This window comes from Mycteria americana, chromosome 1 (assembly GCF_035582795.1).
Source record: "Mycteria americana isolate JAX WOST 10 ecotype Jacksonville Zoo and Gardens chromosome 1, USCA_MyAme_1.0, whole genome shotgun sequence".
NCBI classification, from domain to species: Eukaryota; Metazoa; Chordata; class Aves; order Ciconiiformes; family Ciconiidae; genus Mycteria; species Mycteria americana.
Window position 1 is genome coordinate 23,376,372 of NC_134365.1, and position 25,083 is coordinate 23,401,454.

General features: G+C 41.9%; 1 long non-coding RNA gene across 1 annotated transcript in view; it reads right to left on the reverse strand.

Annotated features, from left to right (window-relative positions):
• Positions 1-7,986: 7,986 nt before the first annotated feature.
• The window catches only part of LOC142405479 (uncharacterized), an 85,478-nt gene continuing 68,381 nt past the window's right edge, over positions 7,987-25,083 (reverse strand). Inside the window, exon 3 of the long non-coding RNA XR_012774190.1 lies at positions 7,987-8,172. This is a non-coding gene — a long non-coding RNA (uncharacterized LOC142405479). The remainder of the gene's footprint in view (positions 8,173-25,083) is intronic.

A 25,083-nucleotide genomic window follows, 5' to 3' on the forward strand; every position in this document is an offset into this window, starting at 1 on the left:
ACACTCGTGTAGCACACTATTCTCCTTATGACCAAACCTCTCTATCTCTCATTCCCTCTCCTCTAAATACAGTATAAAAGGCTTAGAGGTGGAAATAATAGAGGAAACTGTTAGCCTAGAAAAACCTTTCCTACACATAGTGTAACGCTACCATCCAGAGCAGAGCAACCAGAGCTTAACATGTGTTTTTGTTGAAGATTACCAAAACTCCAATGAATGTTACTTTCCTTTATCAGCACTAAAAATATTCTAACAAACATCCCCATGTCAACAGTTACATATTTTCAAAACAGAAATCTCCCATTGGGCTTTGTTTATTATCAGCAAAAAGTAATTTTGCAATATTTTCCCTTCCAGCTCCCCTCCCCCAAACACCACCACTGCTGATTTCTTTAATTTTTGGAAATGTTTTACTTTGTCCAAACAAACATGGTAATCAGTTTTCATTCAAATATGCGATGAACTCAAGAGTTAGACTTACAAAGGGTTTTCTTTGCTGTTTTTTTTTCTGGTTAAAGATATCCTTGTGTATTTGAATTGGATGGTAGTGGTGGTTTGGTTTTCAAAGAATGCCTCTAATCCTGCCACTAAATAAAAAAATAAATCAAGAACTGGACTGCAGCTAAGTGTGAGCACATGTAAAACAGAACTGAGACCATGCAGGGCAGTGTTGATCTTGGACCCTAAAAGGAATTTTATTAAAAGTTCAATGATCTTCAGAGGTGACTCCCCCAACCTCATGATTTTCTGTGTTATCTCAGGACACCTCATGTACAGCAAAATGAAAAAAAGAAACAGCTGAGTCTCAAGTCAACTTCTGCAATACCTCCCAGATAAGTGTTCCTATTTCTTCTTTTACACTGACAAAATCTAGTGAATTGGGGAAGGAGGAGAGAGTACAGGGAAGGAATAGCTCCCCTCAGAGAAGTACTCCAAGCTCATGTGCTATTTACTGTAGTCCCTTCTCCGGACAGAAAACCCATTCACCACACAAATCTATTAAATATGGGAGTTGATAAAAGACAATGAGAGCACTGGAAAAAAGATATAAAGTAGGCTGTGAATGCTGTCAGCAGTCTCTATTTGCACTAGTGTCTCCTCCCGAAGGGGTAGCCACCAAAGAGCCAAGTCACGCATCGTGGGCTGCCCATCCTCAATATACATGAACACCTGTGTTGCATCTACCCGTGGCCAAAAGCAAACCTGTGACTGATGGAGGAAGGCTCTTCACTGCAGTGCTGCTCTTCACAACCCTTCCTCTTTATGAAACCATATTTAATCAGTACGAACCGAGGTACTGCCAGCCGGCAAGACACAATGTTAACAACCCGTATGGTAATCTCCTACATATAAAGGGGGAAGTTGAAGCCAAGATTTTACAGCATGATTAATGATTTCTGGGTGCACAGTTCAAGTTGCTCTGAAGAAATGCTGAGTTCAGCTTCTGGAGGAAAAATAATAATAATAAAAAAATCAGGCTTCTTTAACAACTCTTAAGCTAAATCAGCTTTGGGTTGAGGTACCCAAATCACTGGTTGTTTTGGGATGGTTGCCACAAGGCCCTCAAGAGAACTACCTTGGGAAATTAATTAAGCCTCAATACATCACATTTAAGACCTGGCGTCCTTGCTTCAGGTTGCTCTTTGCTCAGCCAGCCTCTGTGGGTGGGGGTAAACGTTGCGTTTAGAGACAGGGGGAAAAAAAGGTCTTTCTGAGGGCTTGGGCAGGCGAGCAAGTTTCCATGAGGTAAGCAAGGGCATGAGCCCACGGGCATGCTGCAACAGCCCTGGTGCACGCTCTTCCCCTATGGTACACGTGAGGTGTCCTGCTGTGAGCACGCACGCGGTAGGTGCCATCACCATCCCTGCCGTAGCTCACCCCACAGCTTGCAGCCTGCGCTCGCACCCGCAGCACCCGTGCAGCCATTGCCATGTGCTCCAGCATGTCCTTCTGCAGGGGCGAGAGGCTGACCACCTGCCCCACTGCCCCGTCAGCACTCCCTGCCCCATGGTGGGGCTGCCGTGGGGTCACCTTGCCCGAGAGGGGAGCTTGCCCCACTGGAGGAGAGCAGTGAGCTCACCAGGAGCAGCGTCGGCTTGGCCTTTCTCTGCTGTGCGACACAAGGCAGACATGGACAGCTTATGGCAGCCGATTTGCCAGCGGCGATTGTGAGGAACGGGGTCCAAAGCCACGCCACAGCATTCGCTTTTGGCTAGGCCACTGCGTCCTTCTCACGTACCACCAATCACTTAAACATCAATCATTGTTCACTTCATGCCATGGCAGCTACAGCTTGGTCTTCACAGAGGTCTTCTCTCTCTACTCTCCACCTCTGCTTCCCAAACCCGAGACCGTCCTTTGGCCTCCTGCTTACCTTCAGAGCAGCTGCTCCTCTCTGAGCCATCAACCAGCGTGGACGGCCACCCAGCGTTATCCAAGCTGGCAGCCATCCTGGTTGAACACATCCAACACAGCAGCTGCCCTCCAGCAACAGTCCAGTGGTACTCAACTGCCCACTTGGGCACTGGGCTGACCTCCACTACCTTTGCTTCCCCAATGGACTGGGCGCCCTGAGAGAGCTGATAAGCAACTTGGCTGTGCCTGTGGAAGGGGTAGAGATAAAGACGAGGTCCTTTTTCTTACAAAGCGAACAGATAAATTGGCAGAAAGGACAGAGAGACAATCTGGACAGTATTATGAGTCTCTGTTCAAAGGCTATCCTGCGGAATCCTGCTGAAAGGGGATTTAAGGGAGCATGTGACAGCTAGGAATAGTTGTCTCAGCCCACTGAACTTCAAGTCTCACCCTCTCCTTACATCTAATATTCCCCCGCAAAGTGAGGTCTATATGCAGGGGGCTGTATGAGATAGCTACGCCGGTTCTACCACTCCTGGAGATACTCGTGCACCAAAGATGCTGACAGCAAGAAGCTCGCAGGTCACCTCCTCTGTCCTGGCACTGCCTGAGTACCAGAAGGCAGCAGAATAAGATGTTTCCTTTGTCTTGATATTTAACTGCTTTTAAATGTTTGATGTGTTTACAGCTCAGCCTAAGACACCTGAAAGGCATCAGTTTGTGTACTAGGTACACTGGATCCATTCAGCAAAACCTAATCTTACAAGTGAGATGAAGCTCAGCCTTCTTTCCACATTCACACAAGATACACAACCAGAATAAAGAAAAAAAGCAATCCTTCACATCCTTTTGCTACCTCCCTCCCCCTTTTTTTCCCTAGAGTATCTTTCTCCTAGTGGCTTTCGTCTTCCTAATAATCCCATCACAAATGACAGATATGTTATCAGTCATCACTGGGATTTGACACGTTCTTAATACCTGTCATGACAGCTCTGAAGTCTGCATGCTACCCCATTGTATTCCAAGGCATTTGCAGGAGGTAATGGACACATCAAATAGCAGTCAATGGCTCTGCTTTATTGGACTGCTGAAGGCTTGCAATATAGAAGTAGATGCTTAAAAAAGCTAATCCGTGATTATTCAAAATTACACATAGAATAATTAAATATAAACCAGTACAAATAGCTTTTGCACTCTCTATGCCTGTGATCATGTTGGCCACATTGTAGAATTTATTATTATATATTTATTTACAAGAATGCTTTAATATTTAAGAAAAGGTATCAGTATTGGTAATATTGAAGACCACATTAATAATCCAAGGTCTTCATTAAAAGGTTCCAAGTATTATACTCATGCTGGTAACATGGCAGGTATTGCTGTGCCCATACAGAGTCTCTCCTGGTTTCTTGGGTCTCTGCTTTACTTTAACAGAGAACCTGATGCAGAAGTCAGGTTCAAGTCAAGGCTAGAACCAGAGTTAATGTTAGAGGTGAACACCTGAATTGATATGAAGACAACAGGATTGTGAAGTGTCATTCACAGTAATTGTCAATACTATAAAACCGAAGACTAAACGTGAGTGCAGTAGAACATGAGTTTGGACAGAGAGTGTCTCCTTGATGGCCACACAAGGAAAAGAGAGAGTGCCTGATCACCAAGTGATAAGGACAAGGAACACCAATTAGCAGGTTTTGTATGAGTTCATTCCTAATACCTGCCGAGTTCTGTGGACCTCTTAATACAGGTAGTTTTGTTTTTCTTTGTTCAAGCCCTCAAAAGAGCTGTGACAGATACAGTAGTCCACAGAACAAATTCAATACAGAACTCTCTAAACATGTATTTTCTTCTAGTCAAATCCTAGTATTACTTCAGACGACGCTGGTCATCTGTGTGCACTACTTTTCAGGCACAAAAAATAAAATAATTTCTTACTGTAACAGTTCTTTGGAGCCTTAAACTTGCAGAAGACTTTCCCTCAGTTTAGCTGAGCTGCTGCAAAGCATCATATAGCCACAATCTCCGCCAACAGCATATGAGCTGCATGACAGCAGTGTGCCCTGCCATTAGTAAATGCAATAGCTTGTTGTTCTCAATGCATTTACAGTTTTGCACAAAAGCAGAAAAAAAACCCCAACAAAAAAACAAAAAACCCACACAGAGTAGAGACAATGCAGCCCTGTGCACATGAGTAACTCAAGGCCCTTTCAGCACGGCAATAAAGCTAAGGCAGAATTGTGAGCTGAAGTCAAAAGGAAGCGACCCATTGACATAATGAGCTTTGGAGAAGCTCTAGAGTGAAGAAGACAGGCAAAACACGGTCAACCACCTAAGTGACTGCATGTCCTTTGGACAAAATTGTTAACCAGTACTAAGGGTCTCAAGGGATTGTTTTCATCTACAAGAAATCGAGGAGCAAACTGGGCTTTTTTACAGTGCAATTTTATTGAGGAGAGACACAAGAGTAACTCTTGCACCTGTAGGCACTCAGGAACAAAAGCAATGGCATTTGGGGAGGGTGGATGTTGTTCTCAGCATGCGGCTTGACAATGCAGCAAATCCTGTTCCAGGGATCTAAACCACTGCAATAACAGCACTGGTTGAGTATAAACTCACCCTGCCAGCTGAAGCACTTTCAGAACAGCTGAAAGGTTAAGTCTGTATCAGCAGGCTTCATACCAGATCAGATACTGCCTGTTCTCGAGCAGCCAACATAAAAACATACAACAAACAAACTCGGTATCACCTTTTCTGATCATGATCTTATGCCAGGGCCTGTTCCGGATCAAATTTGTACTGCCGACTGAGCCTGGGTTGCACGGAGGCAAGGTGATGGCAGCATGGCCCCATTGAGAGGTCTTCCCAGCAAATACTCCTTTCTGGCTGCGCTCTAAGGAGCATTACTGCTTCTCCTGCTGTCTACACACCCAGTTATTCCTTTCATATACCCTCTCAGCTGTAAGCAAATCAACATGCCAATCCCTTGGGACACATGGCTTAGCTTATACTTAAGACTTGCCATTCTGGTTTGTGCTTTGGACATTGATTTCCATTGTCTCAGCTATCACTCAACAAAAGGGCATTTAATTGCTGTCTCATTTAGTCTGGGGGAGAGGGGGAGAACAACTTTACCAGCCCTCTGATTGATGGCAGCCATTAGCACTTACTAGCACAATGCGGACTTATTAGAAGCTCGATTTACATGTGAAGTTCACTGCCACACAAGTGAATCAGATTTGCAGCTACGCTTACTTGAACAACTTTAGAGACAAAATCTTCACATGAAATGAATTTGCAGCAATGCTTATGCTGGCCACCCATTTACAGGGAAAACTTTGAAGATTAATGAAGTTTGAAGAAAGCTTCTAGAAAGAAAAGAAAGTTAAGCAGAGATCTCATAGGTTTTGTTTCTCTTTTTAAGCACTACCATGTAGGTATTTCAACAGTTGTACAAAAAAAAAAAAAAAAGAACCAACCTGATTTATACTTATTTACACATGGCTAACACCAGGAAACACTTCATATCCACTATGCCTCAAAGTTCATAATTGCATACTATGAAAAGCAATGCTGAAGAAACCCATAAACTATTTCCCCCTCTTGTATGAGCATTTTCTATTTTCTTTGTGAAGGAGGAACGAACAAAATTAATATCCACATTTAATATCCTCCATGTTCTGTAGAGCAATGAGCCACATACTCTGGTGTTCAAGCCAAACTGCTGACAGTGGATTTTTAGTACTCGGCTCATTTTATTAAAAAGCACAAGGATGCTAATCTTCCTTTCAAAGGAACAGAGCTCAAGAAACAACTAGATCAGTGAAGGCTTCTTGAAATACTACCTTTAATCAGTCCAGTTATGTGAAACCTGCAGTAATTTCAGTAAAAGTTTGATGTAGTTTAATGCAACTTATCAAAACGTTTAATCTCTGCAAAATCTAAGACCAAGCACCTTTTGAACATCAGACTTTCCAAACACATGTAGAAACAAGCTGATGCACTGAGTGTTATCAGACACACCTTTGTGCATTTTTTGGAAGATTTACCATGGGAGAGGCAGATCGCAAAAGGCCGACTTGCAGGGGGGCAACGGATGTCCAGCCAAACACGTGAGCACTCGCACCGCCTCAGCTGTGGGAGCGCTAACCCCGGCTGGGCAGAGGCTTTCTGAAACCACGTTAGCTATACCCACAAAAAAGCACTTCTGGCTACTTTCAGAACATATACTCTGTTATTCACATAATTGGTTTAAAATTCCACAGCAAAATTACTCTGCTATTACTTGCCTTCAGTGAGTCCGCCCTTACGTTCGCATCCCCCACAGGACCCACCTTTGTTCCTTAGTGATACTCATCTTCCCTGATGTGTATTTCTAAATAAGCTTAAATAGTGGCTATTTTCATGCTTTTTCCTACATTTCAAAATATCATTATTTTAGGTACATAAATGAATGTGTGAAGGGGGAATGTACTTCTTTGTTTTAGAACAGCTGTCTTCACTTTTATCCATTCTGCAGCTCACATGCATGTAAAACTGTATTTTGATCCCTCCTTTTCCCATTAGTTTTTAAGGGGAAGTGAAACTTTATGCACAGAAGCATCCCCCCCCCAAAAAAAAAAAACCAAACCCAAACCAAAACCCCTCCCAAACTGGCATGCAGCCAGCTACTAGCTAAACACTAGAATACACTTGTTTTCTTAACTTGGCTCTTTGTAAATTTTTTTTTCCTCTCCCATTGTTTTGTTTCTCTTTGGTGTCAGACAGGAGACACATGTTTCTCTTGCTGGAAAGGCTAAGTGCTATCTTCCGAAAAGTACGGTCTGCAATTACTACCGGTAGCCGAGATGAAGGTGGCACAGGCGGTCCCAGCAAAATCCCTCGCTTCCCCCTCCAGGCTCACGCCAGGCTGGAACCAGCACTCCTGACAGCAGCGCTTCCAGGAGCGTCGCCAGCACCAAGCAAGCTGCCAAAACGGTTTTAAACCACTTTGCAGCTAAAGAACAGACCGAGAGCCATGTTTGTGCAACCCCTCTGTCAATCTTTGCTTCAGGTCTCTTTAGCCACTTGAGGATAAAGAAAATTCTTAGTTGGAAGAAGGTTTTACAAGCTGGTTTCTGAGAAACCTGTCAAGCCAACACATGCTAATCAACGTGAACAGGTCCTGGAAAAGAAGTTGATCGAATCTCTCCGATCATCCTCAGAGACGCAGTCAAACCCGCGCACCTTCGAGATTCAGGTCAATCACACATCTGCTCAGCATCCCCCTGGGAGACTCAGAATGTAAGTGCAAAATTACGGCAAGCGCTAGCACAGCAGTAGGCTGGAGCATCTTGCTGGCAGAGGCACAAACCCGCTCCTCTACCCAGCACATCACCTATAAATAGGTTTATGAATACAGAACCTCTGCCAAGCTGTTCTTTCTTTTTTTTTCTTTGCTAATTTTTAATGCCTCTTGCAAGATTGGCTCCTAGAAGTTTTATCTCCATTAGTAGTAATAAACATTTATTATATGCTCCAGCAACGTCTGAAAGTCTTGATGAATAGCAACAAATTTGTCTAGAAAAAATAGAATACAATTTCGCATTTAGAAAACTCTAATGTATTAAAAAAAAAGGGAAAAGTGAGCTTACCTGAAAACAAAAAATCACATGAGAAGTCTGCGTGCACACCACGGCTTGGGAGAGAGGAACCCACTTCTGCTGGGACTTCAGGAGGAGATGAGGCAGCGTCAGTGTTTAGTCTTATTCAGCTGTGCTCCAGCGGGTGCCAGGCAAGCCCCAGAACTGAGCCCTGGGCTGTCCCCCTCGCTCTTCTCACCTGGAACAACAGAACAGGCTCTTAGCTCCCTCACTGCAGGAGTGATGCAACATTTCACATTCAAGACCCAGTGATGGACGTTTACCCTGTCTGACTGCTGGAGATTCAACACAGCCTTATAAAAGGGGAAACTCATTACAGCTGCCATTATCAATAAACATGGTTCTCTGTTTTTCTCTACTGCAGGTGCCCTCTCACCTTCAGATGTCTTGGGGACATGCAAAGCACTAGAAAGGTATTTACAGAGCATCCTAACTCTGCCTTGGAGGGGCCACTTTTCTAGAAGATAACAGCACATCCATAACGAACTTACTCAAGCCCAATCTGTGGCAAGAACACTTTATGGTAAGAATTTGACTTAGAGCTGCCCATGGTTGGGTGACCAAATCAACCAGTGCTAATTTCAAATGGGGGCATTAACCAAGGACTTATATTACCTTGTACTTTCATCTACTATTGTTCTCTTGCATCTCCTTTTTTCCCCTTTCCCTCCCAAACCTTACATAGTTCACCATCCATTTTCAAGGATGGATGCCTAAATGAAGCCCTTTATTAAGACTCAATTTTCAAAAGCCATGTCACCTTGCAGTTTCCCTTCACTTCAGAAATTAACTTCTAGGGGCATATTCTCAAAAAGCCTACATCTATACTTATTTCAGCTTTCTGGGGAATAACTGAATATGGAAAGTAAGGTTTAGCCTGATGAAATTTTTATTTCCATCTAAAAATAAAAGAAATGCATAGTAAAGAACTTCTTTCCTCAGCCTCCCTCTTTTTTTTTTGCTTCTAAAAGGTGAAGACAAAGGAGACCTATTACAATTCCATTTTTTCCCTTTCAGAAATCCCAAGAAACTCACCACCATATACTTAAGTTTTGAGCTATGTAGAGTAGACCGCTAAATACTTTATATGTTCTGAGCAACCTGATCGCACTGTCCCTGATCTGAGCATGGTGTTGGACTACCTGACCTTCAGTGGCCCCTTCCACAGAATCACAGAATCATATAGGTTGGAAAAGACCTTTAAGATCATCGAGTCCAACCATAAACCTAACACTACCAAGACCACCACTATACCATGTCCCTAAGCACTTCATCCAAACGTCTTTTAAATACCTCCAGGGATGGCGACTCAACCACTTCCCTGGGCAGCCTGTTCCAATGCTTGATAACCCTTTCAGTGAAGTAAAATTTCCTAATATCCAGTCTAAACCTCCCCTGGCCCAACTTGAGGCCATTTCCTCTTGTCCTATCACTTGTTACCTGGGAGAAGAGACCAACCCCCACCTCTCTACAACCTCCTTTCAGGTAGCTGTAGAGAGCAATAAGGTCTCCCCTCAGCTTCCTTTTCTCCAGGCTAAACAATCCCAGCTCCCTCAGCCGCTCCTCATAAGACTTGTGCTCCAGACCCTTCACCAGCTTCGTTGCCCTTCTCTGGACACACTCCAGCCCCTCAATGTCTCCTTGTAGTGAGGGGCCCAAAACTGAACACAGTATTCGAGGTGCGGCCTCACCAGTGCCAAGTACAGGGGCACGATCGCTTCCCTAGTCCTGCTGGCCACACTATTTCTGATACAAGCCAGGATGCCATTGGCTTTCTTGGCCACCTGGGCACACTGCTGGCTCATATTCAGGCAGCTGTCAACCAACACTCCCAGGTCCTTCTCTGCCTGTCAGCTTTCCAGCCACTCTTCCCCAGGCCTGTAGCGTTGCATGGGGTTGCTGTGGCCCAAGTGCAGGATGCAGCACTTAGCCTTGTTGAACCTCATACAACTGGCCTCAGCCCATCGATCCAGCCTGTCCAGGTCCCTCTGCAGAGCCTTCCTCCCCTCTAGCAGATCAACACTCCCACACAACTTGGTGTCATCTGCAAACTTACTGAGAGTGCACTCGATCCCTTCATCCAGATCATTGATAAAGATATTAAACAGCAGTGGCCCCAACACAGAGCCCTGGGGGACACGGCTTGTGACCGGCCACCAACTGGAGTAAACTCCATTCACCACCACTCTTTGGGTCTGGCCATCCAGCCAGTTGTCTACCCAGCAAAGAGTATGCCCGTCCAAGCCATGAGCAGCCAGTTTCTCCAGGAGAATGTTTTGGGAAACCATGTTATCCTATCCAACCCAAGTTATCCTATGATTTTTTCCAAAGGGAAAAAAGACTGGTTTGTACCTCTCAGAAACACACGCCAACTTTTTTTCATGTTTACCATTTTTACTGTATGCATATTCTCCAACATGGAGTCTGTCAATAGTTCAAATCTATAAGCATTTTACATATGAAAACTCTTTAAAAGGTATTTTTAATCTTAAATTAGCAGAAGTAGCTTTTCACATGTCACAAACTGAAAGGATTTAACACATATAGGTAAAACTAGCCAGGTAAGAAAACTAAGAGAATGTATCCTCAGTGCTCTCTGCTAGGTAACGCTAAGGAAGGGCTTGGGGGAAAAAAAAGTGTTGGTATTTACTGCAGAAGAACCGCTAACCTTACAGTAATACATTTTCTACCTGTGATTCTGAAGTCAGGACACTGTTTTTAAAATCAGCCTGTGTCGTGTCACATGCAGACCTGTCAGACCTGTCTGCAACGAAAGCAGCTTGCACGCTCCACACCACTCCGTGCCAGCACGGTCCTCCCGATAACGCCTCCTCCCTCTGCCAAGGCACAAGGTCACACACAAGCCCACATCTCTCATGGAGCATCACACAGCCAGCTCCCAGCCCTGAGCTCTGGCTGCCTCCATCATGTCCATGAGCTGAACCTTTTAGCTGGCTGGCAGGTTTACTGAGCAGTAAAAAGCTGGCTTTTCAAAGAGACTCTCAGAAGACAAACTTTCTTATGATTTTTTTCCCCAAAAATCCTTAAGCATGTGTTTCTTTCTAAATCCAAGAAAAACTTGTGTAATGCAGAAGATCTTCTTCTGTTTCTCCGTGTACCTGCTCTCATTAGAGAAGAATAGAGACATTATTTAGTAGATGAGTTATCCAGGGAATAAAGTGCAAGAATTCCAGTCCTAAAACATCATAAAGACAAGATATTAAATTAAAAAATAACCAGGCTTTTTCCATCATTAAGGCGAAGGAATGCCATATGGGATTGGAAAGTTCTCCGCAAGTCCAACAGAGCCTTATTTCTGTTGCTCTTCAAAGTCTAACACTCCTGTCACCTCTACCCTCCTCCCCCTTCCCCAAGAACTGCACGTACCTTCTCTCCTAATCCCAACCAGCACGTTGGCCATCAGACTCTATCACTGCTACTGCTGCAAGGGAACACCAAGGCAAGAACGGGGTAATCCCTCAGAAAACCACTCATATGTGTCTACCAAGCAAGGGGATACACATTCTTTCTTCCTTCATTTTTCAAGACTCACGGGTACTGCTTTATTCTAATAAAACGATTTCAAATAAACAAACACCAGCACCAGTTTTAAAGCTGAGCCTTAGCCTCAAACAGAGTCTGGAGAGACTGCTGTTAGACATGGAGGGCTTTTTCTTCCACACCCCCACAGTTTGCTTCAAAGCTCATTGTATTAAGTGGGAATAGTTGAGGTGCAAAGTCAAATGTAAGCATCCTGGGAATAGCTGTACATGATGCGCAGCTGGCAGGCAGGACTGCTGCAAGGGTGTGGTTCTGCACACGAAGTCACTAGAGTGGGTTTCCTAATAATGTGTAGTAACCAAGGCATGGAAGAGAAATCAGTTCACGAGTTAGCCCCCAGCAGCAGAGAGAGGAAGTTTTGTTCGCCTCTCTGGAAGGAAGACAGCCAATACTGCTCAAATCAAAGCCTGGATCCACAATCCTCCAGGCTTAATTAGAAGATCATGAAGAGTACAAAATGGCATTGGACACAAAAAATTATCATTTTTCAAGTAAATTTAGTGGAATGAGCCCTGTTACATTTACAATCCACTCTCCTCCATCCACCCTTTTTTCCTTGTTAATGATACAGAGTTGGCTACAGATGCAACAAAACCTGTCAGCGACTGCATGTCCTAAAGCAAGTCTTACCTATTATTCCAGCTGGCTAGATGAAGGTCGCTGACACTGCTAACACCTCTGACATTTTACAGTCAATTGCCAGCATTTACAGAGGAGAAAATACTGCTAGCTCTGAGCACACTCAGAAAGAGAGAAAGAGAGAAAGAAAGAGAGAAAGAAAGAAAGAGAGAAAGAAAGAGAGAAAGAAAGAAAGAAAGAGAGAAAGAAAGAAAGAGAGAAAGAGAGAAAGAGAGAAAGAAAGAAGGAAAGAAGGAAAGAAAGAAGGAAAGAAAGAAGGAAAGAAGGAAAGAAAGAAGGAAAGAAAGAAGGAAAGAAAGAAGGAAAGAAAGAAGGAAAGAAGGAAAGAAGGAAAGAAGGAAAGAAGGAAAGAAGGAAAGAAGGAAAGAAGGAAAGAAGGAAAGAAAGAAAGAAAGAAAGAAAGAAAGAAAGAAAGAAAGAAAGAAAGAAAGAAAGAAAGAGAAAAAGAAAGAAACTCTTTCCAACTAATTTTAAGCTTGCTCTCTCTGATAGCCAAAACATGAAATGATGAGGCAACCTAGCAAGCCAAATATTAGCGAGATTGGTTTCTGGCAGCCAATGCCATATTCTGTTTGTATATAAACAATAGTAGTTTATCCGCCTCTTTAAAATAACTGCAATATGAATCATCATAAGGACAGCAGCAGAGAAAACAGCCAAATACTTGTAGCTGAAGAAAAACACCATTTAATTCTCAAAGCAACTATGAGTATCAGACTATCAGCACACTGCTAACACCAAACACCTATTTGAGAAATCTAGTATTTTGTGGAAGAGACTTGGAAGAGAGGCTGACCTTTACCTATCCCTTCGCTGCTGGTAAAGGATGACAAAGCTCTTCCCGTACACTGCACATTCATCCTGTGCCTGCTTTTACCTTCAGGACAGGAACAGAGACTGCTGCCTTTTAAACTATTCTTGTGTTGATTTTTAGCCAGTTGTTATATTCCACTGCCATAAGTGAGGATGGAGGGCTAAGGAAGAGATTTTCAAACAATACTTTGTAAACAGTCCACAAGTCCCATCTGATTTATAAACTGCCAATGCACTGGATGAGTTCAGCAGCTGGGAAGCCCTGGATTTGACAGCATTGCCCTTACCCAATGGTTCAAAGCAATAATTTTGAATTAATACAGGGCCTCAGAGAACACAGGGACTCTAACTTAAGACCTCCTAAAGACCTGTATTTTGGTCAAAATTCTTGCTCCTGACAGTCCTTCTCATCCTCCAGCTCCTAATTCAAGCCATCAGTCAGCTCTTGCTTTTCACAGGAGCTGGTTGCTGTACGGTGTAATGTTTGTGTCAAATACAATTGCCAAAGGCGCTCCAATTTCCACTAATAATTGTCATTAGGAGAAGAAAAAAAAATGGTTGTATTTTTGTCAGACAAGAACCATTTCCTGATGTTTAGCATAGGCAGGATAATGGTCACAGGCAGCATCTTGGCTCAGCGGGCAAAACTAGTAGGTGGTAAATGAGAGTGCTGCGAAGGGGACAGATCTTTTTCCAGGGGGGCAAGGGGGCAGCGTCTGCTAAAGGAGGCACCCTGACGACAGGAGATTTATGCATCCACTCTTGTGTCAGTCTAGGAGGAGGGAATCATTATGCAGGGCCAGCTGCAGGGGTGTGCGCTGCTGTCGGGAAAAATTAGAAGTCTAGCAATGAACTATAAAGAAGGGAGAAATGACAGAGTGAATGAAAACCCCATGATAAACCCATTTAGGCTCTCTTTTCCCTGGGATGAAAGATGAAGTCTAATCTCTTTGGCATATATCCTGGCCGAGACTCAAACAAATATGCCTAAATATGCACAGGCGCACGCCCCTAGAATGTGCAATGACAACGTCCACCGAAAGGATCCGTAACTGCAAAAGGCACTGAGCAAGAGTCCTTTTTCTGCATGTTTAACTAAATTCTGGGGAAAGATCAGAGCACACTAAGATGCTTTTGATCAGAAGAAATCTCATCTGCTGCCGAATGCCTTCTTTGTGTAAATACTTTCGAAAGAAAGCTTTTCCATTTGAATACCTCAGGGGAGTGGTGGGGGAAAGGGAGAGGAGAGAAGAGATGATGGGACTATAAGAGAGTGAAAAGCAACTGAACTAAGGCTCTGGTATTTCACTCTTATTTGACCGAAGGAGAACTTTCCAATTTCATGTGACATTCCTTTGCCTAAGAGAATTTCTGGCTGAGTCAGGCAGGTCTGCATAACTTCTTCTCCTGTTTAAGGTAGAGGTTTTTTTCTCCCCCTTCATTAAAACAGTCACAGAAATGAAATATTCCAAGTATTTCTTCATTGTGCTTAGTAATAAAAACAGAGCCAGGCTCTCGGGTCATACTGGTATCAGCTAGCAAGGGAATAGGGAGAGTGGGCAAGGAAAGCAGTGGTCTTTAATATGCTCCCAAAAGCCCCTGGTTACAATTCCAGCCCTAAGCCTACGAGGAGAAGTGTTTGGTAATTTTTCCTTCTGCCTGGCCTGACCACTGTTAAAGCCTCAGGGCTGGTGAAACTCTTTCTGGAATGCTAATGCCCTGCAGGAAGCCGGATGGTACAAAACAGGAGCTGGTTGGAGAACACCTTCCTGGGGGAGAAGGGAGGGAGGGATGTACTCCAATACCTTATTTCAAGTTACACATAAAGACCCATGGCATTAGCCACACTTTTTACCAGGAACAGAAGAAACACATTTTGCCTAGTATGCCAACTTTGTAAATTATGCCATTGTATGTCCTTCAGTATAAGCTCTTCCAGATACAGTTTTATGAGAAAGTTTTGTTCACTTATGAGCGTGAGAATTAAGGGGGGGGGGGGGGGGGGGGGGAACAACCAAAAAACAAACCACAAAACAATGCTACTGTAAAATTCCACTAGACATGCACATTCAGAAACATGGGTATTTATTTACTTTTCTTTAAAAATACTTAGAAAAAAAAGTTTGGTGTTTTTTTTTTTTTTAAGGCAGCTCTTTTATAATATTCTTCCCAGTGGTGTCATTTATCAAGTGTAAAAAAGACTTATGCTATCAGGTGCCAGATTAAGACACCACTGACCACAGTTGTAACTACCTGGTGTGTTATACAAGCACTTACACCTGTACAGTGTGGGTCTAACAGCTTAAAAATCGCAAACACTCAAAAATATAAAAACACAAAGGCATCCCAAAACCCCAAACTATGATAGTCTGGGGACTTGAGACTGATTCATTAACACTGTGAAGGTGTAAATGGGATACTGAAGTGAAGAATGTGGCCCTCTGATGAATTAAAGCAAACGGAAGTTACCTACATGCATGGAAGCTCAAAGAACATAACTCTGAAGGCCACTGTTTGATCAAAGTTATGTGAAAAAACACAGAAATAAACCACAAGTTTTTACAGTGAGCAACAGAAATAAAACTGGAAAATTCCTAAACTACAAAACCGTATCATTGTCAAAGTGCAAACAATACTTCTTACAGCTACGCAGTTATGTTTCACTTTTTTTTTCCTAAGGAAAGGACAGGCAAATGTATAATATCGATATCAATTCATGAAATACTTTCATAGTAAGATATCAAATATATTATGAACGGAGGGAAAAGGAACATGATTATTTATCTGACTTGAAAACAGTACAGTGTCAAGTTAATTTAAAATTCAATTTCAGTTTAAAGCATTACAAGGAAGAAAGAACCCTATGTATCATAGGCTGTAAATTGAAATCCTAGCAAGGTTTTTGTCTGCCAACTAGTTGTGTATCAGCTATAAAGCCAGATTGCAGGTGCTTCTTTTAGGAGATTGGGCTGCAAGGCTCTCGTAAACCACATTCAGAGGAGTTTGTCATTTACTATTCCCAAAGGCGTTTTATTTAAACTTTTTTCATAGTCCATTATTTAACGGCAAACCGGTGTTACAATAACCCAGAGGTAACTTCTGCAAGGTACAGTATGTGACACAAAAGCACAGAGGATCCTACCCTGTGGAAGTCACCAAGAAGGTCTATGCAGCACTCACATAAACACATCTTTTACAAAAGCAAATAAGCAAAAGCAGTTTGTCTGCAAAAACAGCTTTTAGGGTGACACGAATTAAAAAAAAAAAAAAAAAACAACAAAAAAAAACCCCTTAGGGTTTTTTCCCCTTTCTAGAAAACACACCTACACAAAAATGCTTCATTAAAACTCCACATGAAACCTTGAACATGATGGTTTGAAGGAAGAGGCAGGATACTCTTCCCAATTTTCTAGGCTGAGGGATAAATAAATCTGATAGAAACGCCATTTAATATGCCCCGAGACTACAAACTGAATGAAAGCCTACTCAGACTTGGTACATATTATTAAAAAAAGTGACCCAAGAACAACAGCTGGGCTTCCAGCTGCCCCTTTCCAGCTCCAGGAGGTTCCCGCAAGGTGCACTGGCCAGCCTGGTCTGAAAGGCAAATGCTGCTCCTCAGCCATCAGCCACTAACGACCCAGCTGGCCAGCGGACAGAAACAGGGCTGGAAGGGCACTGAAAACCTGCACCAACGAAGAAAATGAATGCATATCCCTGACCTCTGCTCCTCCAAAAGGAAGGCAAAGAAAAGCTGCCGTTTACAACAGCTGGGGCTATTTTTGTTTAGTCACATGGGCCTTGAACCTCCTTGTACAAACACTGCGAAACCTCAAAACCTCACTGAGGTAGCAGATGAACACCTCAGAAAGCTTTGTTTTTGGCAAACTGGAATTTAAGGTGTGTGCAAATTGGTACTCGGGAAAGGATAATATTCGAGGACATGAAATTTATCTCCACTGACACATCCACAGCCGGGAACCAGCAGGAACAGCTTCCTCATGCTGATCCAATTCACTTCTATTTTGAAATGGAGGGATGTGGAAAACATTATTAGAGGTGATAGAAAAGCATTTTCTTATTTCAGTAACGGCTTTTATCCCATCTTTGAAAACTACATAATTATGTGTAAGTTTATAATAAATACCCATTATATATAATTACATATACATTTTTCATAAAACAATTTCTAAAAATGTTGGAGGATTAAAAAAGCTAAGGAGGGAGGAATTTGATACAGCATAAGATGGGAAAGAGCCTTTTACCCCTCATTTACTTTTTTTTTTTTTAAATACATCTGGGCTTCCTCCTGCTCCCACAGCAGAGCATGAGACTGTAGTTATGCCCCCCCTCCATTCCCACTTAAACCCTCACCATTTAAATGGTTTATTCACCTTTTTGCCTTACCATGCATTTTTGGACCTACAGCTCTGAAGCGTGGGGTTTTTTTAAAACTTTTGCTGGCACTTAATATGGAAACTACCACCACTGCACCAATATTTATACACGTGGTGTTACAAAAATATACCATTTGCTTTGATGTACTGCTCTTTCCTTACTTCCCACTCCAGCAGAAAACACAAAGGACATTTAGCAGTGATAAGAAATCCTACTGACATCATCAGTATGCAGTGGCATAGTCAAAAGGTTTAAGTCTGAATTACTCAGTGTCCCTTGCAGAATGGCCAAAACAAGCCTCAGTGTTGCTCAAATTTCTGTGGAAACTAGGAAACATTGTTTTAAAAAAAAAAAATCACCAAAATAACCCAAATTTAAAAACAGGCTGCATCTGTTACTAGGAAAACCAGGCCGCAGCATGGGGATGTTGCACACAAGGGGATACAATACTTGCTTTCTTTCCAAGCTATCCCTTACGCAGCATGTGACTCTCTATTCTAATGCTACTTTTTATTAAAACTTTTTTGTTGCCAGATGTTGTGCAACACAAATGAGGAGGACTCGAAGGTGGAAATGCCAGCTGCTCCTAGGTCTAATCTGCCATGGGACTAAAGCAGCCTGAGACTGGGATGCTCCTCACGTGATGGAGGGAGCCTTCTGTGCAGGGCTTGAGGCTTCAGCTGCTTGCCAGTTTGATGGAGGCTGGGAATTCAAGGTTTACTGGACACTGTAGCGATCTTTGATACCGTCTGATTGCAAGGTGGGCCCAAACATCTTGCAAAGGTGAGCAGGGATGATCAGACACAAAGCATGATGTTTTCATAGTAAGGCTTGCCATACCAAAAGGGTTGGGTAACACGGCGAAATGCTGCATCAAACGCCGGCCCATGGTGCACATAAAAGGAAATGGTGCAGCAGAAGAGCACAAGCAGACTAAGACTTTGCATTTCATTTTCAATCCTTTCATCTTTAAAAACTAAACAGATTGTTTTAAAATATTTTCAAATGTTCCCCTTACATTTGGTTTGCACACAAGTGATAAAGGAGCTTCAAATGTACCAATATTATGCTAAAAAAGTTTTAAAAGTTGTCTCCAAATTGGAAGTACTTCAGAAAAAAATAAAAGATATATATCAAAAAAACCCAAATATATAATCAAGTTCTTTGAAGTCACTTTCTGCTCCACTAAGACATTTATACTAATTGGTGAGTTCCTCATTTCATCTTTTCAGGCACAGATCATTTCTGACTGAGATTTAGGAGACACTATTTTAACACTGATGGCGTACTTAATGAGATCAGATTTTAATAAGATTCTAGGCATTTATGCTAGAGAAAGGCTTTGACTTAGGGGTTTATTTTTACAAAAAAAGGAAGGTAGGTAGGCTGCTGTATATCATAGAGTGACCCTGTTCAGATCATTATAATCGCCATTTGTGATCCTATTTTATATACCATTACATGGTATAAGCAAAACCCTCAAAAATATATCAATCCTCAATACCAACACAAAAAGCCTGCAGGTCCATTTTTTTTCCCCCATTCTCAGCATATACACAAAACTCTCAGTAAACAGACATGCTATGGAGGATAAACACAAGTAACTTGTGATTAACTTAACCAGATCTAATTTGGCCAGCAAAAAGCTTAACTACCTCCTAACTTGTTCATTGACCACTAACAGAGAAACAACCATTCAGCATCCACATCAGGACTGATATTATAATTTTAGGATTAATGCTTTTTTAATCCATATCTTGCCTGTGAAATATATAATGATGAAAAATAACTTGTGATTGCATATGTATAGGTGCCAATAACTACACAAATGAAGCAGCAGAATTTTTATAGTAAAGAAGTATATGTAGAGCTACTGTAGGCTGCAAATAAGACTGCAATGTGTCCAGATGTTAGACTATACACAGCTAAGCAAACGCTGAGGCACATCATCTTTTAGTAGTATAGCAATTTCAGCCTTGTGCTTATTTTCCTACAGAAATACAACCAATTAGTATGCAATTTTGAGCTGTACCAGAAACACTCCTTCAATAGTTGCAAGTGCTGTGATCATTTACAGCAGCTCTTTCTAAGCAGCTAACATAAAAAATTTAAACAGACGAGAATGCTTTATTCCTGTGCCATTCCGAGTTTATTGCAGCTCCTGTTTCTGTGCACTTCCCGCCTTCACTTGGGCCCCATCCAGGCCACCCTCTCTGGGAGGAATCCCTGACCCACATTTGGAGGATGACTTTGTGGTGGGCTTCTGGGGTTTAGTACAGCAGCCGAGATCACCTGCACCACTGTTCTCTCCAGGCTAATGACACTGAGGTCTCTGTATAAAGTACCGCTTGTTCAGAAGGACAACAATGTGAAGAAAAGCCTGGCCATAACAAGGAGTTAATACATCTGCATTGCTCACAAGGAGTCATGTGCCTCCTGCATGAAAACCCTGGAAGGATTTCCCTGCCTGCTCAGCTGTGAATTGAGGCTGTGTCTGGGAGCCGTCATTTGCTACAGTCTGAAGTCCTCTTTCCACAACTTAAATGAGGGTAGAAAATATCTGTGGTTCCTCTGTAGGAAAAAGAGTCTTCAGAACCTACAGAAGGTTCTTTATCACTTCACCTACTCAGCCTGGAGCACATAGCCCAAGAGAGCTCAGAGAAAGAGATGCACGTGCAGTGTGCCAACACTACAGTCACTGACGATGCTGTGTATATCCAAAGCATCTGATGTTGTCCATATTGATTCTACCTGCTACCCTGATTGAGGGAACCCATATTCTACACCTATAACCCAACCATTCCTGCAGAGAGAACTCAAATATAAATGTAGATGGATTTCTGTATGTTCCCAGCAGAGTCTTCCAAGTATTTTCCATAGATTTATCTGATTGATAAATTAGCTACCTCACTACCTCCATCTTAACTTTCTTACAAATAAGATGCCACGGATAAAAGGAGATTTTGCTCCCACCAGAAAACCTTGTGTGTGCCTAATGCTTGTGTCGGTGCTAGTTACTATTAAATTCTCACAACTACACTGCAAGTCAGTCTGAAGAGAAGGTGTTCTCCTGTTGCTAAGTATTAATCAGTTCACAAATACTGAGTGCCCAGGAAAGAGAAAGAAAGCTTAAGGTACAGGATTAGTGCTGGGATACAAACATATTATGCCTGCACATTATTACTCCAGTTCAAACATACCCTCACCTCATCTAGTTCTGAAATGTATTAGCTTCAGTTAGAGAGTAAACGCTATTGTAATAATACTAATAAATAGCCTCCAAATAAATAAGATGAGCTGTTTTTGTCTTTGCCAGGGAACTATTACAGGGGACTTACATGCAGACAGAGTGGCTATTCCCTGATACAGAATCCATCACTGTCACTTAACATATGACTCTCTTGTAATGCTGTGTTAGGAGACAGAGAGACAAATAATCTCTTTTGCTTTGATGAAAGCATGAGGAAGTTGACTCAGATAAAAGCAGGGAGTAATCTGTTTAAACAGCTTGGGTCCAAAGTTGAAAATTAAACAAAATCAATAACAAATACGAGCTTGCTGCTGGAGAATCTGCCTTGAGCATGACGTAAAAAAGCATGAAATGCTACTACACAGATATTCCATGCCAGAATATCCTGTATGTGAAGTTCGTGTAGACCTTCAGCTGTTTGAATTTACATATGTTTATTTATTTATAAATCTATACAATGCCCACTGTTTGCTAGTAATGATGTAGTTAAGCTTTTGGCTAATCTCAAGGTAATAAAGAACATCAGAGTAAATTGCTATTCTTTTAGAAGAACAAAGAAAGAAAACAGATAGTGAAAGCCCTCAATCTGTTCCCACTATTTAGGCTCCAATGTTTGGTGACACAGTTCTGGCACATATTCAGGTCAGGTTTTTATCTGAGCTAGTGATGTGTGCAGAGGGAGCACAAAAATGCCTGCATCTTGCTGTCACAAAATGATTTTTAAAGAACTAGCTATTCACACCTTTGGGATGACATGTTCAACAAGTCCTCTCTGCCTTTTTAAGGAAAAAACAAAAACATGCAACTTATGTTTGCAAGGTAGGAGAGATAATACCTTCCCACTCCATACATGGAAGATTTAGCATAAATACCTATACAGAAGACAACAGCAATTTTGACAAAATAGGTTAATATTGAATCTGGATTTGGATCACTATAACACATCCTTTCTATGCCTCAATAGTCAAAGGCATGAAAGGAGCTGCAAAGAGAGTAAACATGTGGTCTTTAGCTGATAAATGTATTCAGGAAAGAAAGCAAAGCCTAAAATAATTGCAGGCTTCTGAAAAAGGATATTAAAAGTGCATGGACATTTTCTACATGGACAACCTGCAAAAACCTCCCCATTAATCTGTCTGAGCTCTTCTGAAGTAAAAACAAACCAAAAAACCCCAAAGCACCTTTCAATTTCCAAAAATATTTTTCCATAATAGTCAGAGAGACAGTTCATGCTACCTTAGTGAGAACAGGCAAATGTTTATAAGCATAACATCCAAATTTAAAGTGTGTCTGTGAACACAGAGTTTATTAAATTCTTTAAAAATGCAAAATTATTGTCATCCTAACGACAAGAAGCACATAGCACAAATCACCAACTTCATAACTGACTTCTTTCTAAAATCCGAGTGAAGATAGCTTTGCAGATTTTTACTGCTCTTCTCAGCAGTCAGAAACGATGCTCCTTGTGGAATTGAACTTGTGGAAAGGCCAAAATTTTCCAGAAGGAAGAGGGAGGATGACAACTTACAAGGCTGGCCAAAATAAATAGTTTCAGATTCTGATTCATCGAGTAGAATACTGTGAATGGTATTTATAGCCTCCTGTAGCAAAAAACCAACCCAAAAATCACATTCCTTGAAACAGTGTTTGGTCTTCCTAAAGATTCAGAGAGGGACATGTTGAACTACAGTCCTGTGAGCAGAGTCACTTGGGGTCTTGTGACTCCGTCTGTCATGGAGCTCAAAGCATTTGAGCAAAACCCATGACACCCACCTGGCCAAGGGTTAAAGCAACCTTTAACAAGGAATGAGCCTTCGTGGTTCTTGGGATGGCTCCAGGCCCATAAAGAAACAATTGCATCATGCCCTAATTACTCCAGCTGACTCAATGCACGAACTGGGATCCCTCTGCAAGCATTTCAGAACATTTTGTAATATGGAAAATTAAGGTGTTGCATTATCTTTCCCAGACTTGACAGCAAATTTTTCTGCAGAGCTCATTTAAAGTAGAACCACTATAAAGAGAGAGGAACAAAAGGCATGCCAAAATTATACAGAGGACAGGACATACGGAGAAGAACTTTCAGATATAACACTGGACTGTCATATATGGCTCTCAAAAATGGTAGCACTATATTCCTGCTGCACTATTTCCCCCTGGAAATTCATCTAAGTTCATTTCAGTGAAAAAAAGATTTGTTATTTTCCCTCAGTAAGTAACACCACAGTTATTCTTGCCTCCTTGTAACAATGAGCAGTCTCTGCAGCAGATGATCTATAAAGTTTCCCAACTTTCCTGGGAGGAATCGTATTTTATTGTTCAATTTGTTTTCTCCATAATATGTATCTCAATCTTCAGCAGTGATGTATAAGGAGTTTTGATCAAGCAGTTTAATATTGGGGAATACAAACTTGTATTTTATAGGGAAAACCTACATATATGGACACAAACATACAATACAGGACTGTAAGAAAAAGCTGCAGTTTCCTATATTCATATGTATCTCTTTATATGTATCTCTCCTCTTTGTGTACATGTGCATTATAGATATGCTAGGAGTAGCAACAGTAACTCTACAGGGTTGTATCTCTTTCTCACTGTATACAGATTCCTGGAATTCCTTCAGGTATAAGGACAGGCAAACATCTAAGATACTGGCAGGTAGCTGCTCATCTTCCAGGCAAGGCATCTATTGTTGGCTAATTTCATGCTAAAATATAATCATAAGGTCTATATATTAATTCAATATAAACTGAGGTTGGCAAGCAGTTATGATAAAGTGCCACACTGTAACATAAAACACAACAGGTGCCTGGTTTTGTTCCACACCAGGCTGTAAAGCGAAGCAGCCGAGGAGCAGAGATGTTCTCTCAGCAGCCCTGGCTAGTGGGCTGCCATTTCCAACACAGGGGCAAAGCTGCTGCCAGGGAGGGGTAAATACTGCAGCGTGCCCAGCTGCATCTGCTCGAGTTTGGGAGTTGGAGCCTTACGTAGGAGACTGGAATCAGAACTTCAGCAAAAAGCAAAGGCAAAAAGCACTGAAGCATGTTACAACCTCAACTGCTAGCCGTGCATCTGCAACAACATAATCCGTTCTCCCCATTCCCAGGCCACTATCTGGGGACTTTTCTATTCTTTGGCATTCATTGCAAGGTTTTCATTCCAATTCTGTACACAAAGACCTTCCCAGGATGAATTTGCTTTCTTAACTCCCTACAAAGATATTGCATGTCTACTTTGCACTTTTCAAACCACCTTCCCCTCATTTACAACCCAATTCCACAGCAAGGTCTGGGTAAGTGCACTGTGCTTGTGCCTTAGAGATGCTTCGCCTGGGCAAGCATGTTTATTTATGGATTGCAATGCAATCCTGTAGCACGGAGGTAAACAAATGAACAAAGCACTCCCTCTTGCAAAGACACCTGAAGACCTAAATTTAGTTCCTTGTCACAAGAGCCCGTCAACAGCTAAACTATCCATCTTCACCACCATAATTCAACAGCAGGCTTCTTTTCATACAACAGGGTGAAAACACAGCCAACTAGTAACGAACATTTTGTGGTGTATCTGAACGTAGGAACTGGCAGATAGAACATAGCGTACCTATTCAACCAGTGCACTGAACTCAGTATTCCTGTGGTCAGAAGCACTTTGACTCATCTCAACCTCTACCTTCGTTAAATTTCCCTTTTGGCTTCTCTGTCATGACTGTGGGGCAGGCAGCAATTGCATTTGCTTCCCCAGGGAGGGTACAGAGCGCAGCTGCTCTTCGGTGGCATGCAAGAGGAAACCTGGGCCTTTTTTTTTTTCCTTTCAATCTCAGGTCAGACCCACAGGTCACCCTATGTACACAGGATTTTAAGTGGAGGTCAGCAGCTTGTCTGTTGCACGTAATTAAATTTGTTTTACAAGCTTGTCTAGGCAGTAAGTAATTAAATATCACTTCTCAGACTGAGATTTCCATTGTCCTGAGTTGCGTGACAATAGGATTTTTCTCATTCTGGTTTGTTCCCAAGCAAATGTGAAATTTCAAAAGAGCTACCGCTGATAATTCTACAAGAACTACAAAGCAACAAGAAGGCTTTGATTACTGATAGCTTTAATGACAATAATAATTAACTTAAGTATTCCTAACACAAGTTCCAAAAGTGTATCTAGATTTTCATCAGCTTGTTGGCAATGGCAACGTTAAAAACAAACACAGCGCATTCTGCCTTTGTTTTTATGATAGCCAAGATAAATCCAGAGGCAGATCTGAACCACAGTTTGAGATTCAAATCCATTTTTTTCAAGTCAGAAATACATCAAAATTACCATAAGACTATCTGTAGATACTTTCCTAATTTGGAAAACTTATTTACCAAACAAAAGGATTATGCAGCCTTAATTCCAAGTATTATTTTAAATTATTCCTACTGTTCCACAATA